The 19959-nt window shown below is 42.5% G+C and overlaps 1 pseudogene across 1 annotated transcript; it reads right to left on the bottom strand.

The window, feature by feature from the left end:
• Positions 1-980: 980 nt before the first annotated feature.
• Positions 981-7748, bottom strand: LOC100278786 (26S proteasome regulatory subunit pseudogene; annotated as a pseudogene). The gene is made up of 4 exons (NR_157197.1): positions 7440-7748; positions 4698-4850; positions 4478-4572; positions 981-1227 (listed from the first exon to the last, which is right to left on the bottom strand). The product of NR_157197.1 is annotated as a 26S proteasome regulatory subunit pseudogene (transcript).
• Positions 7749-19959: the final 12211 nt, after the last annotated feature.

Below are 19959 nucleotides of genomic sequence, written 5' to 3'. Positions count from 1 at the left end.
GTTTCACCACTACATTGCAACCATCAATATCATGCAGACCTATATATACGGAAAAGATAGGTACAACCCGTGTTTTCCCCAGAACGACACGCTCCAGGGGCTACATCGTCATCTCCCCGCCTCACCATGTCTCGCCGCGTCTCCTCCTCCGGTCCTCCTCCCATCTCTTCGCCGGCTTCCATTTCTTGTCTGCCAGTCACTCTCGTCCGCCGGAGATTGAGAAACCGCCACTACCGCCGCCACCAACCCCCCTCCACCACCACCGCCACCAACCCCCCCCCCTCCACCACCGTACGGATTGACCATGACAGCCTAGCAGCACCAGTACCCCAAGAGCCGCTGCGTCGCCCTCTCCCTCTCCGTCCCTCGCGTGCATCCCCGGCGCCCCCACGCCGCCGCTCGATCCGCCGGCCGACGAGCTCCTCTTCCTTGTCCTGGACCGCGTGGCCCAGGCCGACCCGCGGGCGCTCAAGTCCTTCGCGCTGGCCTCCCACGCCTGCCACGCCGCGGAGTCTCGGCACCGCCAGATGCTACACCCGCTCTGCGTGGACCTCCTGCCCGCCGCGCTGGCGCGGTACCCGACTGCGACCCACCTTGACCTCACCCTATGCGTGCAGAACGCAAGGGAGGCAGGCTACCCCTTGCAGCCTTAATATAGTAGTATAGATATAGACCTTATTTAAATAAAATATATGTAAGAATTTGACATTCCAAAAAAATAGGTACCATCACATCATTATACTAAATATTCGTCAAACATATAAATCACAAACATAATATTACCAGATATTTAAATGATTATATGTTGTACATGCCCTGTAAGGTGTTACTATTTATTGCACATGCAAGTGTTTAGTTATAATACAGTAACATTTTATGAATTCTCTATGTCCCAAAAAGAGTGTCATTATAGGGTTAGTGATGGTAGGGTTAGCGACGTCACACAAATTATTTGATTAAATATTAGTACACAATGATTACACGAACAACTTATGTTATCATTGACATCAATATCTTAGCGTTTCTCTGAAAGGTTAGTAGTTGCATACATTGCACAAAATTAAGAGTACTTCAGACGCTGCAAGATTCACTATTGAAAGAGTAGTGACCATCAGTGTCAAGACTGGGCACAAGAGTGGCTTTGTCGGCTTCCACCGACATACTAATTGAGCAACTTGCCAACACCTGGCCACACCTGTTCATTTGGGGTGCCAAGCAACCGCCCATCTGAGAAAGCAAGATGGATCATCGTTAGTACAGAGATATCCACCAAAAGTTTCAGTAAACAATTAACTATAATACTTGAAGATGTGGAGCAGTTGCTACAAGTCACCAGGGAAAGTGGCTGGATAGTGACCAACTGGGCTACAATTTACACCAGATTAGAATGTCTAATATGTGCTGTTGTGAATTATGAAGCAGTATGCATTGAGTAGTGGTGCTTGAGTTCATCAAAATCGTACTGAACATGCACTCAACAGACCAAATGGAGCAAAATCATAAACCCAAAATAGCAGTTAAATCTGTTCAAACAAAATTCCCTAACAATATCCTACTTTCTGAACCACACAGCTCGGTCAGTGTAAAGTGGACCATTAGCAATGTAGCAGAAACACATATCTTAACGAAAGCATGATTTGGGATGAGGTAAACAGGCATGCTATCTGGTAAAGGAGCAAGGTTCCCCATGGTCAGAAGCCGAGCTCTAGTAAACTTCTACTGGTTTGAGTTGATGATGCGGCAGACATTTGATACAGCTGTATCGTAATCTTTCAAAGCCGCCATTGCTGCAACCTTGCTTGGCTCATGATCAAGGCAAGATATAGTTTCAAATAGCGCACACTGAAGGCTCACCAGCATACGTAGTTTCAGCAGCATTCCTAAACTGAAAAAAATCAAAGGGTAATGTAATTGTCAGTTAAAATTACATATGTGTTTGCCTGGATCATCAGATGTGTTTGCCAAGAGTGAATGTTGTTATTACTCAAGTATTATTGCATTTTACAAAAATGTTACTAAAAACTATACCTCCAAATTGTCGTACTTCACCTGACGGCCAGGTCCAGGGGTCTTGTCAAGATCACATATAATCTTCATGATTTTGGAAGTAAAAAACTTCCAGCGGGGTGTGCCAACCAGTCGAGTGATAGGGCACTCGACATTGTCCTAATAATAAATCTAAAACAAATAAGAAATTACTGAATCTTAAAAGTTTGTAATTGGTTGTTATTACTGGATATTTATAGTGATATACATCTACACACAATGTAATTACTGAATCATGTGCATCTAAAAAACTACAACATAAAAGCAGAATTATTAAACCTCTGTGAAAAAATAACTGAAGGGTTATTACCATAAAAAAGAATACATCCTTGGATGTGGGGTGTTGCAACATGCCTTGCTTGGATTGTTGGGAACAGCAAAGAATTACAAGCCAAGATTGTAGTGTAATTGATTTTTTTAAATACAGAATGCATACATACCTTGTTGATTGTAGTGTATCACCAGTTTTTTAGCATCACCAGTTTAGAATCCTTAGGGGTCATCTGCAGCTATAGAGAAGGTAGCAGTAATAATATATTGTATAGAACTCAGACCAAGGAGGTTTAATATAGAAAAGATGGCGTACCTCTTTGTGTTTAGTAGCTGCAAGTTTAGATGAGAAGGCAACAGTGTTCCACTCTGCTAACTGCTTCGATTGTTTTTGTAGTCTTATCTGAGCAAGTGTTTGGAACCTATGGCTAAACTGGTGAACATAAATATATAGAGTAGTTTGCTTCAGTCTATGTGAAAGGAAATCAAATCACTATAGAGCAGTTAACAAAGTCACATGATAAGAACCATTGCAGATATATGTTTTATATAATTGCAAATTATTCTCTAAGAAAGCAAACTACTATATTTCTTCTATTTGGAATCAATCAAAAGTGGAAAACTCCGCTGAACATCTAGATCTGCAATCATATTTGGGTAGATTCTGTACAAGTAGTGTCGGGATGGTGCATTACCAGATCATCAGGTTCGTCGTCCCGTCGGGCAGCGACTCTGGCTTCACGACGAATCCCTATGCTAGCACCACAGCAACAGACCTAACACCCCGGCCTGAAATCCAGTCTGCAATGGCGATAATATCCAAATGTGAGCTACCTGAAAGGATGTTCAGACAATTGAAGTATTGACAAGTTGATAGCCTAATATTACCGCACACCTAGGAAATATAAGCATACTCTCTGTGAATGCAGCGGAGGGAGGCATTTTCAAGATAAGAACAACTTCATTGTCAAAATATAAAAGCATGAATGTAACATTATCTAATTAATTGCAGCTTCGTTGCTTTACTTTGGTCTTATTTCCAGGTCTGCCCTAGCAAAAATGATATTTTTTTTTCGAAAACACCTTTTGCTTCATCTTTGAAAATTCAACTAAACCAAGGATGATTATAGTGGCAGGAAAACATCTGTTGCTAGAAACATACGAGTTTGCTAGTAGAAACTAAAACACAAATATAGTAGAATCAATTCTCGGTTCTTAAAATCTGTTAAAGCCATACGGATGTCAAAATAGGAAAGGAAATTATTGTGGTACACTACTGACATTTTTAGCTACTACAATTGTGTCAAATAAGTGTGTAGGAAGTGTCAACAGGTGAAGTGTCGTTATTGTGTAAGAAAGGTAGCAACAACTAAGTGTGTAGGAAGGTTGTTTTCAATTAAGACTACGCTAAACAGAAGTAACATCTTAAGCAAGCACGTAATGATAAAAAAAACTTGAATGTTTTAACCAATCATATGCTCATATGACCCCCTTTAAAAACATACTACTGTAATCATCAGTCTCAATTGTCTAAATAAATCCCTCATCTAACAAAAATAAACAGATTTATCCTAGACACAGGCACCATCACAACCCTCCTTTTCTGTCAATGATGTCAAATACTACTAAGTCACATGTACCTGTCATTCCACCTGAATTATAGTATTCCAACTTGGAAGCCAGCTCAAAGCGTCAAACATAGAAAATTAGAAATTGACAGCAGAACATGACTTCATCACGTTCTAAAACTGAAAAAAAATTAATTGTGTTTAGTTGGTCTACCCAACATGTGGCATTCCATCTATGGAGATGCTCTTCATCTGAAAAAAAATTGTCTTATGCAATTTGACACTTCACAATGATTAGTAGGGGCAAACAAATTGGAAGTGGTGTTGTCTGTGATGGCATTTCAGAAAGAACAGAAGCATTCTGTGAACACACAATTGAACAAACTTGGTTCCTAAGTTTACCTTTGGAGTTATATATTACTGGGACTGTGGGGAAAGTTAGCAACATGGTATTTGCTATCCTTTTGCCAAATGATAATGACAGTGGCAGGAAAACATCTGTTGCTAGAAACATACGAGTTTGCTAGTAGAAGTGCAAAAAAAGTTGGCAATTTGTATGTAATATGACATGGTTGAAAATTTTAATTAATTACCAAATAAAGAAATTTGAGCAGCTTAATAGTTATTTGCATGAGATGAAAAAGACCTTAATAGCAATACCTGAAGCAATCCATGGAAATTTCATCATCTGCGAATGCAATATATTATACAACACTTCAACAAATTAATAAATATGCAAGTCATGCTACTTCGCAAGAACCCAATATAATGCCTATCAATTAGTTCACAGTTTCACACAAAAAGACAACTTACTTGGAACACAAGCCTCTTATGCCACCAATCAGGAAGAGGGAACTCAACTTTCCTGTCAAGTCTACCTAGCCGCAACAAAGTAGGATCTAGAGTATCTGCCCTATTAGTTGCCATTACAACCTTCACATTCACTGTTTGATCAAATCCATCCATCTGCAATAAACACGGACAAATTATTAAAAGAATCAAGAAGACTCCAGCATCCAAGAATTTACAACCTAGCAATATGCCAAAGTTAGATTTCCAAGACCTCAGTTATTATTTTTATAATATTATAGTTTCTACCTCTCATGTGAACATAAAAAACTATGCATGTTGGGGTGAAAATATGTCCTTACGATTTCAATTCCAAAACAGAGCCTTTCCTTATACTTCCTGGTTTGAAAAGGTTTTAGGTGAAATACCATATTTTATAACATAAAATAGGAAATCTATTATAATTTCTAGGAACACCACAACAATCCGAAAATCCCCATTTACTTGATTAAGTAGCTCCTATTTAGTTGAAACAAAAAAACTCACCAGATCGAGCTCATTCTGTACTACAAAGCATAGTACTTACATACAGTCTAGCTACAGCTACAGCAGCAGCAACGTTGCATCAGCCAGCAATTCCAATCAGGCTGAATATAGGCGTCGACGTAGATGTATGGAGCAGGAAATTGAAGACATAATGTACATGCACGCTTTTACTGAATTAATTAGGCAGTATGGCCAACGAAATTAGGTAAATACTTACTGTAGCAAAGATTAGCAGAAGGCCCTCTAACTGTAAATGCTTAGATATGAAATTATGGATACAATGAAGCCCCACAAAAAACATTTACGTCTATTGATAAATTCAGAACCAGCATGCATAGCTCCGCTTCATCCTTCTGCAGTCGATGCACCATTAGTATACAGAAAGCCCGAAGCCCAAAAGCCCAGCCCAAAGCACATTTTTTGGCCTGGTCCGGCTCGCTTTTATATGGATTCGGGCGAAACAGTGAAATCACCGCTCCCATATTGCCTCTGTAAGTTTACAGCTAACTAAAGATGCATCAATCAGACTCAGTACACTTGTTGCACAGGCAAAGTGAGATGACATGCAGGCTGAGAATATAATCAGCTGCCAGGCATGACACATCACCCGGAACATGAAATTCACAAGCCCAATGGTGAGAAGAGAATTGACCATAGCAAAACGATATAAGGTGAACAATGCAGCTACAGAATTCAGTATATTACTTCTGGCACAAACAGTTTTTCCCCCTATATAATTGAACAAGCACACATGTAGCTGAATTTGTTTTGTAACTCCAAACTGAAACTGGAATGCATATGCAACAACAAAGGAGTTACGATGTATAGGAATCCAGAATTCCAGATTCCCTGTACAATGCAATAGCTTTCAATTGAAGTGCTCTGTGTATACTGCTTTCATGTGAATGAGTCTTTCAAGGGTGCTCTATGTATAAACTGTACAAATTAGCTCCAAATAATTCAGATTTCTATAAAGTAATTTGTATAGTGTGTATAAACTGAAGAGCAATCTAATAAATTATGTATAAACTAATTAGCTCTGTCCAAATGATCCAGTTTATACAAGCTAGATGCATAGACTATATAAACACTATAAACTGTGTAAATTGTATAAACTGTGTCCAAATCTGATAAAATGTATAAATTGGCTTGTATAAACTGTCCAAGTTAGCTCTGTGCAAATCTAATAAACTGTCCAAATTAGCTATATATAAACTGATAAAGTGTCCAAATTAGCTCTATCCAAATATGATAAACTGTATATTTAGTATAATCTGAATAAAATGTGATTAGTAACTAAAGATTAATGTTTCTTTGCTTACGTCCGTCGCCATAGGTGCACTATCCTTGCGTCGTGCTCATAACATCAATTCTATGACACCCCCATGCTACAAGTTATTGGAGCTGTTGGTTTCATGGATCAGAGGCTGGACATTCCAAGCGATACAGATCCTAAATGGGCATCGATGATAGAGAGCTTTTGGGATAGGTAAGCATTCTTTTTTTCCTGCTGAGAAACAGTTAACTGGTCGAATGCAGTCCATCCATGTTTGAAGCTCATAGAAGCCCAAATCATCTTTGACAAAAAAGAAGAAGATCATAGTTTCATTCTAGTTCGCCAACAACAGTGCCATTTCTCTTCGTAGACCATATTTAGGAGACCTTTGGTTCAGCTTTTTAAGCTAGATTCATTGTTAAAAAATTGAAATCTCAACTAAAGAGGTATCCGCAGTAGTAAATTTAGTCATACAGGAAGGAAAAGGAGAAGAAACTCCTTTTCTAATTGTAGGTAAGCAAAAGGACCAACAACTTTTTCTAAATTATTTTCTGGAAAACAGAAGGTTCCCTTTGGGCATTTCATCGAGCATCTGGAGTGCAGCCTGTAGCACTCGGACATAGATCGATCAAGTATTTTAAACGCACACCAGTAGCAACCAGTAGCAGGATAACGATGAAACTCAATGAGGAACAATTGAAGCTGGGGCTAAGGAACAGTCTCGCAACAGTGAATCTGAAGCTCCTTGCCGCCAAGACGCATCGCCGTCTCAGCCTTTACGACTCTCTTCCTGATCTCCTCGTCCTTACAGATCAGAAGGGGAGAAAAGAAGGGGGAAAAGGAAAAACCTAGCGCGCGTCAGCGGCGGTGGAGAAACGTCCTTCCCCAAATCAAATCGCAAAGAGGAACAGCAACCCGCAGACCGGGACCGAATCGTTCCGTACCTTCTGGAGGCGGGCCTAGCAGATCTCGTGCTTGTGGAAGCGGCTCTGTAGAAGCTAGAACTCATTGACGAGGTGCTCGCGCTCGACGGAGAGCTCCTCGACCTGCGCGGCGCGACTGCGGGATGCGTGGTTGGGGCGTATGCGGGGCGGCTGCAGGCGAGCGCGGAGGGAGCCCTGGGACACGCGAGGATGGGGGATCCGCGGAGGATGGAAGGATTGAAGGAATGCGAAGGATGGCGGCGCTGCCGCGGGATTCGGCGCGGCTGTGGGATGCAGGCTGATGCGCGCGGCAGAACGTGCGCCGAGGGGAGTGTGTGGACGCCTACACTACTAACATAATTAGTAGTAGAGATAACATAATTAGTAGTAGAGATTATAAGGGCGTTGTCAATGGCCGATAAGCGGAAGCCTCGCCAGGGTGGCGAACCATTTGGTGTTTGCCCTGTGAGTCTTCATTTCTTCTATCATAATTTTTCTGTTTTTTATAACAGTGTTATTTATGACTAGTTACAAACCAATGATTTTAGTAGTCATATAATGATCTCAATTCATGGCATGCGTCAATCCATATACATAATTATTAATTTTCATTTTGTTTCATCAGTTTCGGAGCAGCAGTGAGACATGTTATGTCTCAAAATCGTCATCTACTGGTCAGATTGAGGTTAGATCATATTGAAAGTCGCCTAGAGGGGGGGTGAATAGGGCGAAACTAAAATTTACAAAGTTAATCACAACTACAAGCCGGGTTAGCGTTAGAAATATAATCGAGTCCGCGAGAGAGGGTGCAAAACAAATCGCAAGCGAATAAAGAGTGTGACACGCGGATTTGTTTTACCGAGGTTCGGTTCTCTCAAACCTACTCCCTGTTGAGGTGGTCACAAAGACCGGGTCTCTTTCAACCCTTTCCCTCTCTCAAACGGTCCCTCGGACCGAGTGAGCTTTTCTTCTCAATCACTTGGAACACAAAGTTTCCACAAGGACCACCACAAGATTGGTGTCTCTTGCTTTAATTACAAGTGAGTTTGATCGCAAGAACAAATGAGAAAGAAAGCAATCCAAGCGCAAGAGCTCAAAAGAACACAACAAATCACTCTCACTTAACACTAAAGCTTTTGTGGAATTGGGAGAGGATTTGATCACTTGGGTGTGTCTTGTATTGAATGCCTAGCTCTTGTAAGTAGTTGGAAGGTGGAAAACTTGGATGTCTTGAATGTGGGGTGGTTGGGGGTATTTATAACCCCAACCACCAAACTAGCCGTTTGGTGAAGGCTGTCTGTCGCATGGTGCACCGGACAGTCCGGTGCACACCGGACAGTGTCCGGTGCGCCAGCCACGTCAGCAGGCCGTTGGGTTCCGACCGTTGGAGCTCTGACTGCTGGGCTCGCCTGGATGTCCGATGGCACACCGGACATGCACTGTAGAGTGTCCGGTGCGCCGTCTCGCGCGTGCCTGACTTCTGCGCGCTCTGGCGCGCATTAAATGACTCTGCAGGTGACCGTTGGCGCGAAGTAGCCGTTGCTCCGCTGGCTCACCGGACAGTCCGGTGTACACCAGACATGTCCGGTGAATTATAGCGGAGCGAATTCCCGAAGCTGGCGAGTTCAAAGACGCTTCATTCCTGGAGCACCGGACACTGTCCGGTGTACACCGGATAGTCCGGTGAATTATAGCGGAGCGCCTCTGAGTTTTCCCGAAGGTGAAGAGTTCAGCTTGGAGTACCCTGGTGCAACGGACATTGTCCGGTGGTGCACCGGACACTGTCCGGTGCGCCAGACCAGGGTGCCTTCGGTTATCCCTTCGCTCTTTTTGTTGAACCCAATTCTTGGTCTTTTTATTGGCTAAATGTGAACCTTTGACACCTGTATAACTTATACACTAGAGCAAACTAGTTAGTCCAATTATTTGTGTTGGGCAATTCAACCACAAAAATCAATTAGGAAAATAGGTGTAAGCCTAATTCCCTTTCAATCTCCCCCTTTTTGGTGATTGATGCCAACACAAACCAAAGCAAATATAGAGGTGCATAATTGAACTAGTTTGCATAATGTAAGTGCAAAGGTTACTTGGAATTGAGCCAATATAACTACTCATAAGATATGCATGGATTGTTTCTTTTATTTTTAACATTTTGGACCACGCTTGCACCACATGTTTTGTTTTGTAAATTCTTTTCAAAGTCCTTTTGCAAATAGTCAAAGGTAAATGAATAAGATTTTGCAAAGCATTTTCAAGATTTGAAATTTTCTCCCCCTGTTTCAAATGCTTTTCCTTTGACTTAAACAAAACTCCCCCTTGATAAATTCCTCCTCTTAGTGTTCAAGAGGGTTTTAAGATATTGATTTTGAAAATATTACTCTCTCCCCTTTTTGAACACAATGAGATACCAATTTGAAAAATCATACCAATTGAAAAACTCTTTTTAAAATTAGGTGGTTGTGCGGTCCTTTTGCTTTGGGCTAATACTCTCTCTCCCCCTTTGGCATGAATCGCCAAAAACGGAGTCATTAGAGCCCTTTTTAACTACTTTCTCCCCTTTGGTAAATAAAATATGAGTGAAGATTATACCAAAGACAGAGTCCTTTTGCTTTGTACTGAGGCTATCTCCCCCAAAGATGGAGAGTTGCCCGGAGCGACGACGAAGGATGAGTTACGGAGTGGAAGCCTTTGTCTTCGCCGAAGACTCCAATTCCCTTTTAATACACCTATGACTTGGTTTGAAATAGACTTGAAAACACATTAGTCATAGCATATGAAAGAGACATGATCAAAGGTATATGAATGAGCTATGTGTGCAAATTTAGAAGAAGTTCCTAGAATCAAGAATATTTAGCTCATGCCTAAGTTTGTTAAAAGTTTGTTCATCAAGTGGCTTGGTAAAGATATCAGCTAATTGATCCTTAGTGTTAATATAAGCAATCTCGATATCTCCCTTTTGTTGGTGATCCCTTAGAAAATGATACTGAATGGCTATGTGTTTAGTGCGGCTATGCTCAACGGGATTATCCGCCATGCAGATTGCACTCTCATTATCACATAGAAGAGAAACTTTGGTTAATTTGTAACCATAGTCCCTAAGGGTTTGCCTCATCCAAAGTAGTTGCGCGCAACAATGGCCTGCGGCAATATACTCGGCTTCGGCGGTAGAAAGAGCTACGGAATTTTGCTTCTTTGAAGCCCAAGACACCAAGGATCTTCCCAAGAACTGGCAAGTCCCCGATGTGCTCTTCCTATTAATTTTACACCCCGCCCAATCGGCATCCGAATAACCAATCAAATCAAATGTGGATCCCCTAGGATACCAAAGCCCAAACTTAGGAGTATAAACTAAATATCTCAAGATTCGTTTTACGGCCGTAAGGTGAGCTTCCTTAGGGTCGGCTTGGAATCTTGCACACATGCATACGGAAAGCATAATATCTGGTCGAGACGCACATAAGTAGAGTAAAGAACCTATCACCGACCGGTATACCTTTTGATCCACGGACTTACCTTCCGTGTCGAGGTCGAGATGCCCATTTGTTCCCATGGGTGTCTTGATGGGCTTGGCATCCTTCATCCCAAACTTGTTTAGAATGTCTTGAGTATACTTCGTTTGGCTTAGGAAGGTGCCCTCTTGGAGTTGCTTCACTTGAAATCCTAAGAAGTACTTCAACTCCCCCATCATTGACATCTCGAATTTTTGTGTCATGATCCTACTAAATTCTTCACATGTAGACTCGTTAGTAGACCCAAATATAATATCATCAACATAGATTTGGCATACAAACAAGTCATTTTCAAGAGTTTTAGTGAAGAGTGTAGGATCGGCTTTTCCGACTTTGAATCCATTAGTGATAAGGAAATCTCTAAGGCATTCATACCATGCTCTTGGGGCTTGCTTGAGCCCATAAAGCGCCTTAGAGAGTTTATAAACATGGTTAGGGTACTCACTATCTTCAAAGCCGGGAGGTTGCTCAACATAGACCTCTTCCTTGATTGGTCCATTGAGGAAGGCACTTTTCACGTCCATTTGATAAAGCTTAAAGCCATGGTAAGTAGCATAGGCCAATAATATACGAATTGACTCAAGCCTAGCTACGGGTGCATAGGTTTCACCAAAATCCAAACCTTCGACTTGTGAATATCCCTTGGCCACAAGTCGGGCTTTGTTCCTTGTCACCACACCATGCTCGTCTTGCTTGTTGCGGAAGACCCATTTGGTTCCTACAACATTTTGATTAGGACGTGGAACTAAATGCCATACCTCATTCCTAGTGAAGTTGTTGAGCTCCTCTTGCATCGCCACCACCCAATCCGAATCTTGAAGTGCTTCCTCTATCCTGTGTGGCTCAATAGAGGAAACAAAAGAGTAATGCTCACAAAAATGTGCAACACGAGATCTAGTGGTTACCCCCTTATGGATGTCGCCGAGGATGGTGTCGACGGGGTGATCTCGTTGGATTGCTTGGTGGACTCTTGGGTGTGGCGGCCTTGGTTCTTCATCCTCCTTGTCTTGATCATTTGCATCTCCCCCTTGATTATTGCCGTCATCTTGAGGTGGCTCATTTGCTTGATCTTCTACTTCATCAACTTGAGCTTCATCCTCATTTTGAGTTGGTGGAGATGCTTGCGTGGAGGAGGATGGTTGATCTTGTGCATTTGGAGGCTCTTCGGATTCCTTAGGACACACATCCCCAATGGACATGTTCCTTAGTGCGATGCACGGAGCCTCTTCATCAACTATCTCATCAAGATCAACTTGCTCTACTTGAGAGCCGTTAGTCTCATCAAACACAACGTCACAAGAAATTTCAACTTATCCAGAGGACTTGTTCAAGACTCTATATGCCCTTGTGTTTGAATCATATCCTAGTAAAAAGCCTTCTACACCCTTAAATGCTATTGAATCATCACTTCTTTTAAAGACAGTGACACCTACATCAGTAAAAAGACAGTTGTAGCCCATTTGACATAATTGAGATACGGAAAGCAAATTGTAATCTAATGAATCAACAAGAAAAACATTGGAAATAGAATGGTCAGGTGATACGGCAATTTTACCCAATCCTTTGACCAAACCTTGATTTCCATCCCCGAATGTGATCGCTCTTTGGGGATCTTGGTTTTTCTCGTAGGAGGAGAACATCTTCTTCTCCCCTGTCATGTGGTTTGTGCACCGGCTGTCGATTATCCAACTTGAGCCCCCAGATGCATAAACCTACAAAACATGTTTAGTTCTTGACTTTAGGTACCCAAATGGTTTTGGGTCCTTTGGCATTAGACACAAGAACTTTGGGTACCCAAACACAAGTCTTTGACCCCTTGTGCTTGCCCCCAACATACTTGGCAACTACCTTGCCGGATTTGTTAGTTAAGACATATGATGCATCAAAAGTTTTAAATGAAATGTCATGATCATTTGATGCACTAGGAGTTTTCTTTTTAGGCAACTTAGCACGGGTTGGTTGCCTAAAACTAGATGTCTCACCCTTATATATAAATGCATGGTTAGGGCCAGAGTGAGACTTCCTAGAATGAATTCTCCTAATTTTGCTCTCAGGATAACCGGCAGGGTACAAAATGTAACCCTCGTTATCCTGAGGCATGGGAGCCTTGCCCTTAACAAAATTAGACAATTTCTTAGGAGGGGCATTAAGTTTGACATTGTCCCCCTTTTGGAAGCCAATGCCATCCTTAATGCCAAGGCGTCTCCCACTATAAAGCATACTATGAGCAAATTTATAATTTTCATTTTCAAGTTCATGCTCGGCAATTTTAGCATCTAATTTTGCTATATGATCATTTTGTTGTTTAATTAAAGCCATGTGATCATGAATAGCATTAATATCAACATCTCTACATCTAGTACAAATAGAAGTGTGCTCAATGGTAGACGTAGATGGTTTGCAAGATTTTAATTCTACAACCTTAGCATGCAATATATCATTTTTACTTTTAAGGTCGGAAATGGTAGCATTGCAAACATCAAAATCTTTAGCCTTAGCAAGCAATTTTTCATTTTCATCTCTAAGGCTAGCAAGAGAAATGTTCAATTCTTCAATCTTGGCAAGCAAATCATTATAATCATTTCTAGGATTGGGAATTGAAACATTACAAACATTTGAACCAACCTTAGCTAACAAATTAGCATTTTCATTCCTAAGGTTGTCAATAATCTCATGGCAAGTGCTTAGCTCACTAGATAATTTTTTGCACTTTTCTACTTCTAGAGCATAAGCATTTTTAACCTTAACATGCTTCTTGTTTTCTTTAATAAGGAAGTCCTCTTCGGAGTCCAAGAGATCATCCTTTTCATGGATAGCGCTAATCAATTCATTTAATTTCTCTTTTTGTTGCATGTTTAAGTTGGCAAAAAGGGTACGTAAATTATCTTCCTCAACACTAGCATTATCATCGCTAGAGGACTCATATCTAGTGGTGGATTTGGATTTAACCTTCTTCTTTTTGCCGTCCTTTGCCATGAGGCACTTGTGGCCGACGTTGGGGAAGAGAAGTCCCTTGGTGACGGCGATGTTGGCGGTGTCCTCGTCGTCGGAGGAGTCGCTAGAGCTTTCGTCGGAGTCCCACTCGCGACAAACATGGGCATCGCCGCCCTTCTTCTTGTAGTATCTTTTCTTCTCCTTTCTTCTCCCCTTCTTGTCGTCGCCCCTGTCACTGTCACTAGATATAAGACATTTTGCAATAAAATAACCGGGCTTACCACATTTGTAGCACACTTTCTTGGAGCAGGGTTTGTAGTCCTTCCCCCTCCTTTGTTTGAGGATTTGGCAGAAGCTCTTGATGACGAGCGCCATTTCCTCATTGTCGAGCTTTGAGGCATCGATTGGTTGTCTACTCGGTGTAGACTCCTCCTTCTTCTCCTCCGTCGCCTTAAATGCGACCGGTTGTGCTTCGGACGTGGAGGGACCATCAAGCTCGTTGATCTTCCGTGAGCCCTTGATCATAAACTCAAAGCTCACAAAATTCCCGATTACTTCCTCGGGAGTCATTAGTGTATATCTAGGATTGCCACGAATTAATTGGACTTGAGTAGGGTTAAGGAAAATAAGTGATCTTAAAATAACCTTAACCTTCTCGTGGTCATCCCATTTCTTGCTCCCGAGGTTGCGCACTTGATTCACCAAGGTTTTGAGCCGGTTGTACATGTCTTGAGGCTCCTCCCCTTGGCAAAGACGGAAGCGATCGAGCTCCCCCTCGATCGTTTCCCGCTTGGTGATCTTGGTTAGTTCATCACCCTTGTGCGCGGTCTTGAGCACGTCCCAAACTTCCTTGGCGCTCTTTAATCCTTGCACCTTGTTGTACTCCTCCCTACTTAGAGAAGCGAGGAGTATGGTTGTGGCTTGGGAGTTGAAGTGCTCGATTTGGGCCACCTCGTCCTCATCATAATCCTCATCCCCTATGGATGGTACCTGTGCTCCAAACTCAACAACATTTCATATACTTTTGTGGAGTGAGGTTAGATGAAATTTCATTAAATCACTCCACCTAGCATAATCTTCACCGTCAAAGGTTGGCGGTTTACCTAATGGAACGGAAAGTAATGGAGTATGTCTAGAAGTGCGAGGGTAGTGTAAGGGGATCTTACTAAACTTCTTGCGCTCATGGCGCTTAGAAGTTACGGAGGGCGCGTCGGAGCCGGAGGTGGAAGGTGATGAAGTATCGGTCTCGTAGTAGACCACCTTCCTCATCTTCTTTTTCTTGTCGCCACTCCGATGCGACTTGTGGGAAGAGGCTTTCTTCTCCTTCCCCTTTTTGCGGGACTCTTCCGATGAAGCCTTCCCGTGGTTTGTAGTGGGCTTTTCGCCGGTCTCCATCTCCTTCTTGGCGTGTTCTCCCGACATCACTTCGAGCAGATAGGCTCCAATGAAGCACCGGGCTTTGATACCAATTGAAAGTCGCCTAGAGGGGGGGTTGAATAGGGCGAAACTGAAATTTACAAAGTTAATCACAACTACAAGCCGGGTTAGCGTTAGAAATATAATCGAGTCCGCAAGAGAGGGTGCAAAACAAATCGCAAGCAAATAAAGAGTGTGACACGCGGATTTGTTTTACCGAGGTTCGATTCTCTCAAACCTACTCCCCGTTGAGGTGGTCACAAAGACCGGGTCTCTTTCAACCCTTTCCCTCTCTCAAACGGTCCCTCGGACCGAGTGAGCTTTTCTTCTCAATCACTTGGAACACAAAGTTCCCACAAGGACCACCACAAGATTGGTGTCTCTTGCTTCAATTACAAGTGAGTTTGATCGCAAGAACAAATGAGAAAGAAAGCAATCCAAGCGCAAGAGCTCAAAAGAACACAACAAATCACTCTCACTTAACACTAAAGCTTTTGTGGAATTGGGAGAGGATTTGATCACTTGGGTGTGTCTTGTATTGAATGCCTAGCTCTTGTAAGTAGTTGGAAGGTGGAAAACTTGGATGTCTTGAATGTGGGGTGGTTGGGGGTATTTATAACCCCAACCACCAAACTAGCCGTTTGGTGGAGGCTGTCTGTCGCATGGTGCACCGAACAGTCCGGTGCACACCGGACAGTGTCCGGTGCGCCAGCCACGTCACCAGGCCGTTGGGTTCCGACCGTTGGAGCTCTGACTGCTGGGCCCGCCTGGATGTCTGGTGGCACACCGGACATGCACTGTAGAGTGTCCGGTGCGCCGTCTCGCGCGTGCCTGACTTCTGCGCGCTCTGGCGCGCATTAAATGACTCTGCAGGTGACCGTTGGCACGAAGTAGCCGTTGCTCCGCTGGCTCACCGGACAGTCCGGTGTACACCGGACATGTCCGGTGAATTATAGTGGAGCGAATTCCCGAAGCTAGCGAGTTCAGAGACGCTTCATTCCTGGAGCACCGGACAGTCCGGTGAATTATAGCGGAGCGCCTCTGAGTTTTCCCGAAGGTGAAGAGTTCAGCTTGGAGTACCCTGGTGCAACGGACATTGTCCGGTGGTGCACCGGACACTGTCCGGTGCGCCAGACCAGGGTGCCTTCGGTTATCCCTTCGCTCTTTTTGTTGAACCCAATTCTTGGTCTTTTTATTAGCTAAATGTGAACCTTTGACACCAGTATAACTTATACTCTAGAGCAAACTAGTTAGTCCAATTATTTGTGTTGGGCAATTCAACCACAAAAATCAATTAGGAAAATAGGTGTAAGCCTAATTCCCTTTCAATCTCCCCCTTTTTGGTGATTGATGCCAACACAAACCAAAGCAAATATAGAGGTGCATAATTGAACTAGTTTGCATAATGTAAGTGCAAAGGTTACTTGGAATTGAGCCAATATAACTACTCATAAGATATGCATGGATTGTTTCTTTTATTTTTAACATTTTGGACCACGCTTGCACCACATGTTTTGTTTTGTAAATTCTTTTCAAAGTCCTTTTGCAAATAGTCAAAGGTAAATGAATAAGATTTTGCGAAGCATTTTCAAGATTTGAAATTTTCTCCCCCTGTTTCAAATGCTTTTCCTTTGACTTAAACAAAACTCCCCCTTGATAAATTCCTCCTCTTAGTGTTCAAGAGGGTTTTAAGATATTGATTTTGAAAATATTACTCTCTCCCCTTTTTGAACACAATGAGATACCAATTTGAAAAATCATACCAATTGAAAAACTCTTTTTAAAATTAGGTGGTTGTGCGGTCCTTTTGCTTTGGGCTAATACTCTCTCTCCCCCTTTGGCATGAATCGCCAAAAACGGAGTCATTAGAGCCCTTTTTAACTACTTTCTCCCCTTTGGTAAATAAAATATGAGTGAAGATTATACCAAAGATGGTGTCCTTTTGCTTTGTACTGAGGCTATCTCCCCCAAAGATGGAGAGTTGCCCGGAGCGACGGCGAAGGATGAGTTACGGAGTGGAAGCCTTTGTCTTCACCGAAGACTCCAATTCCCTTTTAATACACCTATGACTTGGTTTGAAATAGACTTGAAAACACATTAGTCATAGCATATGAAAGAGACATGATCAAAGGTATATGAATGAGCTATGTGTGCAAATTTAGAAGAAGTTCCTAGAATCAAGAATATTTAGCTCATGCCTAAGTTTGTTAAAAGTTTGTTCATCAAGTGGCTTGGTAAAGATATCGGCTAATTGATCCTTAGTGTTAATATAAGCAATCTCGATATCTCCCTTTTGTTGGTGATCCCTTAGAAAATGATACCGAATGGCTATGTGTTTAGTGCGGCTATGCTCAACGGGATTATCCGCCATGAGGATTGCACTCTCATTATCACATAGAAGAGGAACTTTGGTTAATTTGTAACCATAGTCCCTAAGGGTTTGCCTCATCCAAAGTAGTTGCGCGCAACAATGGCCTGCGGCAATATACTCGGCTTCGGCGGTAGAAAGAGCTACGGAATTTTGCTTCTTTGAAGCCCAAGACACCAAGGATCTTCCTAAGAACTGGCAAGTCCCCGATGTGCTCTTCCTATTAATTTTACACCCCGCCCAATCGGCATCCGAATAACCAATCAAATCAAATGTGGATCCCCTAGGATACCAAAGCCCAAACTTAGGAGTATAAACTAAATATCTCAAGATTCGTTTTACGGCCGTAAGGTGAGCTTCCTTAGGGTTGGCTTGGAATCTTGCACACATGCATACGGAAAGCATAATATCCGGTCGAGACGCACATAAGTAGAGTAAAGAACCTATCACCGACCGGTATACCTTTTGATCCACGGACTTACCTTCCATGTCGAGGTCGAGATGCCCATTTGTTCCCATGGGTGTCTTGATGGGCTTGGCATCCTTCATCCCAAACTTGTTTAGAATGTCTTGAGTATACTTCGTTTGGCTTAGGAAGGTGCCCTCTTGGAGTTGCTTCACTTGAAATCCTAAGAAGTACTTCAACTCCCCCATCATTGACATCTCGAATTTTTGTGTCATGATCCTACTAAATTCTTCACATGTAGACTCGTTAGTAGACCCAAATATAATATCATCAACATAGATTTGGCATACAAACAAGTCATTTTCAAGAGTTTTAGTGAAGAGTGTAGGATCGGCTTTTCCGACTTTGAATCCATTAGTGATAAGGAAATCTCTAAGGCATTCATACCATGCTCTTGGGGCTTGCTTGAGCCCATAAAGCGCCTTAGAGAGTTTATAAACATGGTTAGGGTACTCACTATCTTCAAAGCCGGGAGGTTGCTCAACATAGACCTCTTCCTTGATTGGTCCATTGAGGAAGGCACTTTTCACGTCCATTTGATAAAGCTTAAAGCCATGGTAAGTAGCATAGGCCAATAATATACGAATTGACTCAAGCCTAGCTACGGGTGCATAGGTTTCACCAAAATCCAAACATTCGACTTGTGAATATCCCTTGGCCACAAGTCGGGCTTTGTTCCTTGTCACCACACCATGCTCGTCTTGCTTGTTGCGGAAGACCCATTTGGTTCCTACAACATTTTGATTAGGACGTGGAACTAAATGCCATACCTCATTCCTAGTGAAGTTGTTGAGCTCCTCTTGCATCGCCACCACCTAATCCGAATCTTGAAGTGCTTCCTCTATCCTGTGTGGCTCAATAGAGGAAACAAAAGAGTAATGCTCACAAAAATGTGCAACACGAGATCTAGTGGTTACCCCCTTATGGATGTCGCCGAGGATGGTGTCGACGGGGTGATCTCGTTGGATTGCTTGGTGGACTCTTGGGTGTGGTGGCCTTGGTTCTTCATCCTCCTTGTCTTGATCATTTGCATCTCCCCCTTGATTATTGCCGTCATCTTGAGGTGGCTCATTTGCTTGATCTTCTACTTCATCAACTTGAGCTTCATCCTCATTTTGAGTTGGTGGAGATGCTTGCGTGGAGGAGGATGGTTGATCTTGTGCATTTGGAGGCTCTTCGGATTCCTTAGGACACACATCCCCAATGGACATGTTCCTTAGTGCGATGCACGGAGCCTCTTCATCACCTATCTCATCAAGATCAACTTGCTCCACTTGAGAGCCGTTAGTCTCATCAAACACAACGTCACAAGAAATTTCAACTTGTCCAGAGGACTTGTTAAAGACTCTATATGCCCTTGTGTTTGAATCATATCCTAGTAAAAAGCCTTCTACAGTCTTAGGAGCAAATTTAGATTTCCTACCTCTTTTAACAAGAATAAAACATTTACTACCAAAGACTATAAAATATGAAATATTGGGATTTTTACCGGGTAGGAGTTCGTATGATGTCTTCTTGAGGATTCGGTGGAGATATAACCGGTTGATAGCGTAGCAAGTGGTGTTAACCGCCTCCGCCCAAAACCGATCCGATGTCTTGAACTCATCAAGCATGGCTCTAGCCATGTCCAATAGAGTTCTATTCTTCCTCTCCACTACACCATTTTGTTATGGGGTGTAGGGAGAAGAGAACTCATGCTTGATGCCCTCCTCCTCAAGGAAGCCTTCAATTTGAGAGTTCTTGAACTCCGTCCCGTTGTCGCTTCTAATCTTTTTGATCCTTAAGTCGAACTCATTTTGAGCCCGTCTCAAGAATCCCTTTAAGGTTTCTTGGGTATGAGATTTTTCC

The sequence above is a fragment of the Zea mays genome, chromosome 5 (genome assembly GCF_902167145.1).
Source record: "Zea mays cultivar B73 chromosome 5, Zm-B73-REFERENCE-NAM-5.0, whole genome shotgun sequence".
Classification (NCBI taxonomy): domain Eukaryota; kingdom Viridiplantae; phylum Streptophyta; class Magnoliopsida; order Poales; family Poaceae; genus Zea; species Zea mays.
The sequence above is the reverse complement of the archived record's forward strand: the minus strand, read 5'-3'. Positions and strand labels throughout refer to the sequence as shown.